This window comes from Bactrocera latifrons, unplaced genomic scaffold (genome assembly GCF_001853355.1).
Source record: "Bactrocera latifrons isolate USDA-ARS-PBARC rearing strain unplaced genomic scaffold, ASM185335v1 scaffold_103, whole genome shotgun sequence".
Taxonomy (NCBI): domain Eukaryota; kingdom Metazoa; phylum Arthropoda; class Insecta; order Diptera; family Tephritidae; genus Bactrocera; species Bactrocera latifrons.
In genome coordinates, this window is record NW_017534442.1 from 347,965 (window position 1) to 356,283 (window position 8,319).

The 8,319-nt window shown below is 32.8% G+C and overlaps 1 long non-coding RNA gene across 1 annotated transcript in view; it reads left to right on the forward strand.

Annotated features, from left to right (window-relative positions):
* LOC108968553 overlaps window positions 1-8,027 on the forward strand; it is a 10,970-nt gene extending 2,943 nt beyond the window's left edge. The window contains exon 2 of the long non-coding RNA XR_001993337.1: window positions 7,786-8,027. This is a non-coding gene — a long non-coding RNA (uncharacterized LOC108968553). The remainder of the gene's footprint in view (window positions 1-7,785) is intronic.
* The last annotated feature ends 292 nt before the right edge of the window (window positions 8,028-8,319 follow it).

An 8,319-nucleotide genomic window follows, 5' to 3' on the forward strand; every position in this document is an offset into this window, starting at 1 on the left:
TCGCAGCGACAATGCCAAGCATAGGGGTAAATTTAACGGGATTAAGATAATGCATCACAATGCACGAATGTTTATTTATCTATTTAGCAAAAAAAATCAGTCGAATGAGACTAGAAAATGTATGTGCGAACATGTTTTAGTTAAGAATAAAGGGTGTATGTAAACTTTATTGGTCCACTGTATGTATACATTACTTCTTAATAATATAATTGCGTTATGAGCAGCAAGGAAAGTGAACTATGCCAGCTAGCTGAATAGTGGTAAAAACCTACAGATGAAGTGCCAAAAATATCATACAAATGGCAAATCAAATGAATACACCAAAACAAATTTATTGGGCAGCGAAACATGCAGGAACGTGCACAAATGTCTTTCATTTATATATCATTTGTTGCATTTTGACATTTAATGTTCACATTTATTTTTGTTTGTGTCGAATTTGTTGTTACTTTTATTTTATTTGATTCTATGCTTTTTTTGCCATTACTGTTGCTAATGCTCTTATGTTCGTACACTTGTTTGCATTGTATTTACTGGGCCTGCTAGCGGAAACGTTCACACTTGAGCTATTTGCTCACAAAGCGATATGTCACCTACGGCCAATCCGCCAGTTTTTTCTAGCATAACGATGCACGTATACATCCATACATACTTACATATCCATATACGAGTGTACTTTTGGGTTTATTTACTTTCTTTGCTTTCTCGTTGGTTTTCATTGATGGTGCTGCCACCTGTGACGTCGGCAACTTATATTCTTGCTCTTAGTTTTTATTTTCGCTATATACAATATATTATATGTGAGTTCTAATATACATACATACATACATATGTGCATATTTATATACATTCGTATTTTGTGAAGGTTTAGCCGATTTGACAGGGGCACTTACAGTGCCGGTGTCTGGATTGCCGTGTGTGTTTGCAAGTTTTTTATTTTAATAGCTTTTTGTTATAGTTAAATTTGCCAGCTTTCTGTTATATTATATTATTCAATATGGAAAATTCTAAATAACTTGAAAATATACATTTTTTTTTCACATTTTATATGATAAAATCCATATGTTTAATAACTTTAGTTACCTTTTAATCTTCAGTTCATTTTCTTGTAAAACATTTGAGCTTCCATAAATTGAACTCTTGAATTCGCAATAGAATTTAAATGTCATACAAGTTTTCTTTCATAAATTGAATATTTACATTGGCCCGTGATTCACTAAGTCGTATTTTTGGGGTAATCCCACTTTGCAAACAGGTGTTGGCGTAGAAGTCGCCACACTTATACATACATATATCCCTTCAAATGTTACTTCTACAGATAATATTGAGTTGGACAATGTGAACTGCTCAGCCGGATTTATAGCAAATTGTGGTACCGAATATTTCTGACCCAACGAATATTTGGCGCTAGATCATTGAAAATGATGTACCCGAAAAATTTGTAATTTCAAATTCCTATTTAAATACGAATCAAATTACATCTTACGTTCACCACAAATCACTAAACAGATAAAAATCTCTTTTCATTGAATCTGCTTGTTTGTTTCAGAGAGAATGTATTTCAGCCAACATTTACAGAAAACATGTGTTATGTGCGTGAGCAACAAACTTTAGCGAAGTAAATAAATAAAACTGTTTATAAATTTCAAAATATTTATTTCTTAGTCAAAACTTTTATAACTCGAAGTTTTCTTTTGCATTATGGTGGTTCGAGTTAGAGAAGTTCAACTGCATTTTAAATATTTATTGTTGACATTGACTCTGACAGCTACAACAATTATGAACGCACTTGTAAAACAGCCTAAAGTGCATATATAACTACATATTGCACCGCATTTGACATTTTCCTGCAACCCACATCAAAAGACGTCCGTGCTCAACCTAAACCGTCAAAACTTAAAAGTTTACGACATGTATTACATTCATATTTATGCTTTATGGCACTTGTGTAAGTTAATAAGAAGCTCGCCAGCCGATTTTGTGGGACTTATGTGAAAATATGTATGTATGTACATATACTATCTACAGAATTTGTCACTCGGCAATCAAAGCTGTCCAGTTGGACGAGCACTTGTGTGCATAATGTATGTATGTAGCCAAGTGTGTATGATTTTTATGTTTTGACTCAGCTGTTTCACTTTATAGGTCGTACTCGTGTTCTGCCTTGAACAAACACAGTCTGCTGATATTACTGCTTTGTTTTTTGCAACGACACCTTCAACATCAACTATTCTGATGGAAATGCATTTTAGACTTTGCATTACAAAAACGAACGCTTTAATTATTTTTTAAAACCCTGCACTCTTTATGCTTCCATGTTTACTTATTTCCATATTTATATATACAATAATTTATATGGAATATTGTTCTTTGTCCGATTAATAATTTACCCGTTAATTTTTCTCAATTCAGTGAGTTCCTAAACGACTTTAAATCTGTTCTAAAAAACGCATGTTTCTAACAACTATTAAATTTTCACATCGATGCACCTGACATACTTTGCAATTTTTACTTTACTCCCTTTGGAAAATCTCTTAGGAATCATCACCTATTATAAACGACGAAAACCCAGAAAAAACTATATGTTCGACGACTCTCGTATCAAGATTGCTAACCTTGTGAACTCTCTTCACTCTGTAGTAGACTCCTATGGTGGTACATACTACATTTCGGGCATTCATCAATACAATCTGATCAGGCTTCAAATTTAAATTTATTTTCGTTCTCGTTTTTACTACTGAATAAACCTATACAACATTGATTGAGTAGACCCCAGGCAGTTTATAATTATGTGATCTACTGTATCAAAATAGATATTTCACAATTTTGTACTTTTCCTATAATAAAAATAAAAGCTACGGTAGCTTTAAATAAAAAATTGTTTAAAGAGTCATATAATTTTATTTATATATAAATTAATTTGCCGCCTTTTTTGTTGTGTCTACATATCTAATCACCTCGGATATACTAAATTCACATGTTTGTGTACGTTTACACGCAGTCCATTGAAGCACAGATAAGAGTAGACGAAAAAGGATTTTCATTGATTTATGACTCGGATCAGTGTTGGCACTTATAATCACAGAAATATGTAAATTCGGATTCATTATGAATCATTTCATGTGCACATGTGTCTAACGGTTTAAATTACCCTTTTAGGTTGCATTTTGGTTATGGAATTCGTATTGACACAGCCGGTTTTAAAATCAGTTAAATTATTATTCGAATCTGAAGTACTTGTACTTACCATTATTTCGTAATTTTTCAACTTAAAAAAAAAATTAGTTATTAAAAATAGTTCCATACACCTACAGAGTGGGGGTCCAAAGTAGCTTGCCAATTGAAATTATCATTTTTAGTTATTATTACATATTATATTTAATTGCACGTTTGTCATTAGTTATGTTGGAACACTGTTTATTTACTTTACAACGCAAATTGCAATTGTGCGCCATAATACAAGTATATTTAAATTCCTTGCCAATCACCTCGTTGCCCAAGCATCATACGCGCACCTATTGTATATTTATTTTTTCGCCATTTTCCGCGCCTCGTGTCACTGCGTGACAGTCTATTTTCAAGTATGCATAAGCAGCTGTATAAGAAACTGGTTACATACACATGAACACATGACGTTAAGTCTAGTTATTAATTGACATTTCTTTTCATTTACATACATATGTATGTAAATATTCTTTTGACAAGTACACGAGTCCATATGCCTCAATTAGTTGTATACATTGCCTAATTTTTGCTAAATCGCGGAAACTCGTGAGATATAATCGTTGAATTCGCGTGCTTGGCATTGTAATTGACAATTTGCTGGTCAATCTACTTCTCTGTCTATGTCATCTATGCCAATTTTTCGTTTTGTTTTGTTAAGTAATTTTACTTAATTAAATTATTTGTTCGTTGCATGCAAGACAGTGAATCACAATAACAAAAAATGCATTATTTTGCTGACACTGGGTCGCGTCACTGAAACTATTCAAAGCATTTGCTTATGTTCTGTAAGTTTTCTGTGGCTTACGTGTCGGTCTTTATGTACTGGGGAGTCACGCACCTTCATCAGTTTGTTTGTCATTTGTGCGTGTGGCAGCCAATCGTTAAATGCTTTGCTCAGCCGGCATTATCATTTCATGACGTCAACTGTGGCTGGCAAAATGTTTCTAACTTTTACCTTCATTGCTAATTACTTTCGCTCGTCGCTTTTGCATGGAAGTGTAGGTTTTTACAGAAAACAAAATGTAAAAAGACGTACATAAATATGTATGTTCTACATACTGGTATTAATTCCACATCGTCAGTTAAAATGCAAAATAACATAAGATCACTTTTCATAAGTGAAGGAAAAACGATATATGTAGTTTATACCACCCTTATTGAATTTTGGTTCAGGGTAGGTTCAGGAAGCTTGAAATTTTGCGATATTACATACACATGTATATCATATAATTTAATGAATCGTAAGCAATAAAAAACTAAATTTAAATTTTTTATGATACGCTGTTTTGCATTTCAATTGCGGATTTACTAAAAATAGTTTGTGGTGTTTTATATATGAATTCTTAAACACGAATATTATTGTATTTAACTCATGAAATTTTACTTAAAATATAAAGAATTATGTATCTCCATTAAATCAAGTATTTTATCTTAAATAAGTGAAACTTGTACAAAATTTTTCTCAAGTTATACATTTTTATGTTCTGTCAAATGTTTAAGATATTTTAATAACGAATATTGCTTGTTGCCAACTTCCTCTATTATCTTTCAACAATTTAATTTTATACGTTCTACCATAACCTATTTTTCACTTGACTGTTTCGTGTTGCCTTCGTTAATCCCTCGTTAATCACTTGTTAGTTATCAGTATTTTTCTGTTTATGTTCTACAAAAACAAAGCTTACGAAATTCCATTTCAACTGATAACCAATAACCCCACCATTTTTTTATTATTTTCATTTTGCTTTATTGATTAATCACACTTTGGTTATGGCGTATGTTTTAGGAGCTCTTCAAGCCAAACACAAACTCCAAACTAATTACATATAACATATTTATTGCGCATACTTACATATACAAATTTGTACAAACGTACTTAATCGTTTCGCCCTAATTGTATTTAAACGAACATGAGTACTATGAGTGTTCACTGCGGGCTCCACATCACGCATTAATAGATTAAAAGCTGTCATTGACCGTTGACTCTTGTTCTAGAGTTTAAATAAATAAATATATAGTATGTATCTGTTTTCTGGCATTACACATCCATACACATATTTGGCGTGAATATGAAATTTTGAAACCTGAAATCTATCTGAAATTTCATGATACCCTTAAATAAGATTTTTGCTATTGCGAAGTGAAGAATAAATGGTGATGAGTGACTGATGCTGAAAGATGAAATGTACAAATGTTAGTAGTTGCTGAAACTAGTCGAACTATCGAGTTTTACTGTTATAGAGAGGAATAAAATATCATCTGTACCATTTTTTGCAAACTTTTGAAGCCTTCATTTATGTTTGGAAAGTGTTTTTTGGTGCTAAAATTGCAGTCAAGTGCAGCAATTGTTTCCAAGCGAAATCAAATATAATCAGTTAAAATTCATTTATTTCAATAAGTAATATAATACAGATAGGTTAGATTTTGTACATTCATACATACATATGTACATATGCACACGTGGTTATTAAATTCTCGCTTGGCTGACTTGCTGAGTCAAGCGAGAGTTTGTATGCGGCTTTTGGCAAACGCAAATAACTAGTTGCAAACTTGACCACTCGACCAAATCTCGGCTATGTACTTTTATGGTTATTTTTACCATGATTTTTTATGAAATTTCCTTTTTCATACACATGCATATAATTACACAGTCTTACTTCCCACCAGAGCGTATTTTTTTTAAGAACCACGCACATTCATACAGTTTACTTTATTAAAAAAATTCATAACCGAAGTACTTTACGTGGGTTGAATTGTTGTACGAATACCATTTCAGTGTGCTAGTGGGCAAAAAAATCTGTTGAAAGACGGTCGCAGTTTTAGGCACCATTGATGTTATGAATATTTCACCATGAACAAATTTATTTTTTGAACCCTTATCCTCGCCAATTTCCATTATCAATTATTTATTGCTATGCTGTTCTCTATAATATAGCCACATCACTTAACTCGCATTTCAATTTTTTTTACATGTGCACCATCATATTTATATGCTCACCACCTACATTATGCTGTATCAATTGCAGAATATTTCTCCCCTGTCATGTTGACATTTGAATCCAACACACCACGAAAAGTCTGTGCGACACAATTCTTTTTCTATTAGTTGTTTTTTATTTGCCGGAAATGTGAACATAATTCTTTGATTCACAATTTTAAAATGGTGAAAAATCGCAAAACTAAATTATAACCACTAAGCACTAATTATCACTCAACAATCTCATATCTTGTATGACACTATGAACAACAACAAGTCAAAAATTATGTCATAAATAAACATTTCGGCAAATAGAGTTTAATTTGAAGGCAGAGTGTGTGAGTAAGCTTCAACTTTGTGCTCAAAGTGAGGCATTGTGCCCGCCGCTGTTTTGTCAATTTAATAAATTGTTAAATGCAATTTGTCGACTACAATGAACCAACTTAAAAAAATTACCACAAAACCGCTGCACTCATTTATAATCGTTTGTAAAAAAAAAAATGATCAGTGTGAGTTGTTTGGAGGAATAACCACATTTCCTCGGGAAATTTTTTTTTTATAAAACCATAGAGGTATATATCGTCACCTGAAATGCAAAATAACGTAACAACATTTTCAACAAAAAATTTAATATTGGTTAAAACTGGTTTATATCTTAGCGTAGAACCTGAAAATGTTGAACATATGTAATATTATGTATGTAGTTTGAAGTAATGAAGCGTAATCAATGAGACACTAAATTTCGAATTTTTTGATGAGACGTTATTTTGCATTTAACGTGACGATATGTAGTACTTGTATGTTCATTAAATACAATTTTTTTATTTTATTTTAAACCAAACCTCGTTCTAATGTGAACCGTATATCATAATGATTGATTTATGCGGTGTGTGAGAAGTTGCGCCGTCTTGTTGGAAGCAAGTGTCGCCGAGATCACAAACTTCGATTTTAGGCATCATATTGTCGGTTATCATGTCGCGGTAACGGTCGCCACTGATGGTCACGTTCTCATTTTTGAAGAATTATGGGCCGATGATTCCAACGTCAAGCGGTCTAAGTTCTTGCACAAGCTTTATTTTGTATGCTTTCAATTCAAGATCTCAACATAAAATGCGTCAAAACGTTCAAGTTTAGTTCACGTTCCTGCGAGCGGCACCGAATCGACTCTCCACAATCGTTGTGTACACTCTTAGCTACGACTGCGTCTATTCGGTAGGGGCGAAGAGTGTTTGTTCTTCAACCTTTCATTTTGCCAAAATTCAATGCCAGTTCGTCCGTCAATTATGCAACAGTTAAAGCGAACCCAAAAATATACGCACGAACACAGCAATCAACTGCAAAATTAATGGAAAGTGTTTTAAATCAGTCTTACACTTAGCGTGCTAAGCAGCAAATGTTATAAATAATTACTAGAAGCGTTTGAATTCTGATAAAAATAAATTTAGAAATACAGAGCAAGAAATTTCAGAACGCAAATGGTTTTTTTTTTTTAATTTAATTGTTTGTATAAATATTTACTTCCTGAAATTTTTTATTCAATTACTTTCTGCTTTTGTTTTTGTATTTTTTATGTTATCACATAGTATGAGGTGTGCACATTAAAATCCACATTGAAGCTTATTCGATGACTAACTCGAAGACGCTGCCATTTGCGCTGATATAATATTCAGCACGGCTCGTATGTTTGGCGTACTTGCTTGACTGACTACCGGCCTGCGCTTGATGGCAAAGCAAACATAAATATGTGCACAGTTACTGACGAATAACTATAAACTACTATAGGAGTTGACTATTCATGGAAAACTGTTACGCAGCTCCATCACAGGCAAGTCCAACGAAAACAAAACTTAATTAAGTAGTATTTGCTTTCCGGTTTTCTATTTTTGCTTCTCACATTTAACTGTGCTTGTACATTTGCTTTGCCAATGCTGCAAAACAAAACTTTTCTAAGTTACGTTTTGACTTTTAGTTTTTGTTTTGCTCGTATTCCGCCGAACGCTTGCACGATATGAACGACGATCTGTTCTCATACTTATATTACCTTTTTCGTGGCTTGCTGTGTTTTGTTTTGATTGTAATCTTCTATGCGCCAATATTTTGCGTAAATATTGTGCCAT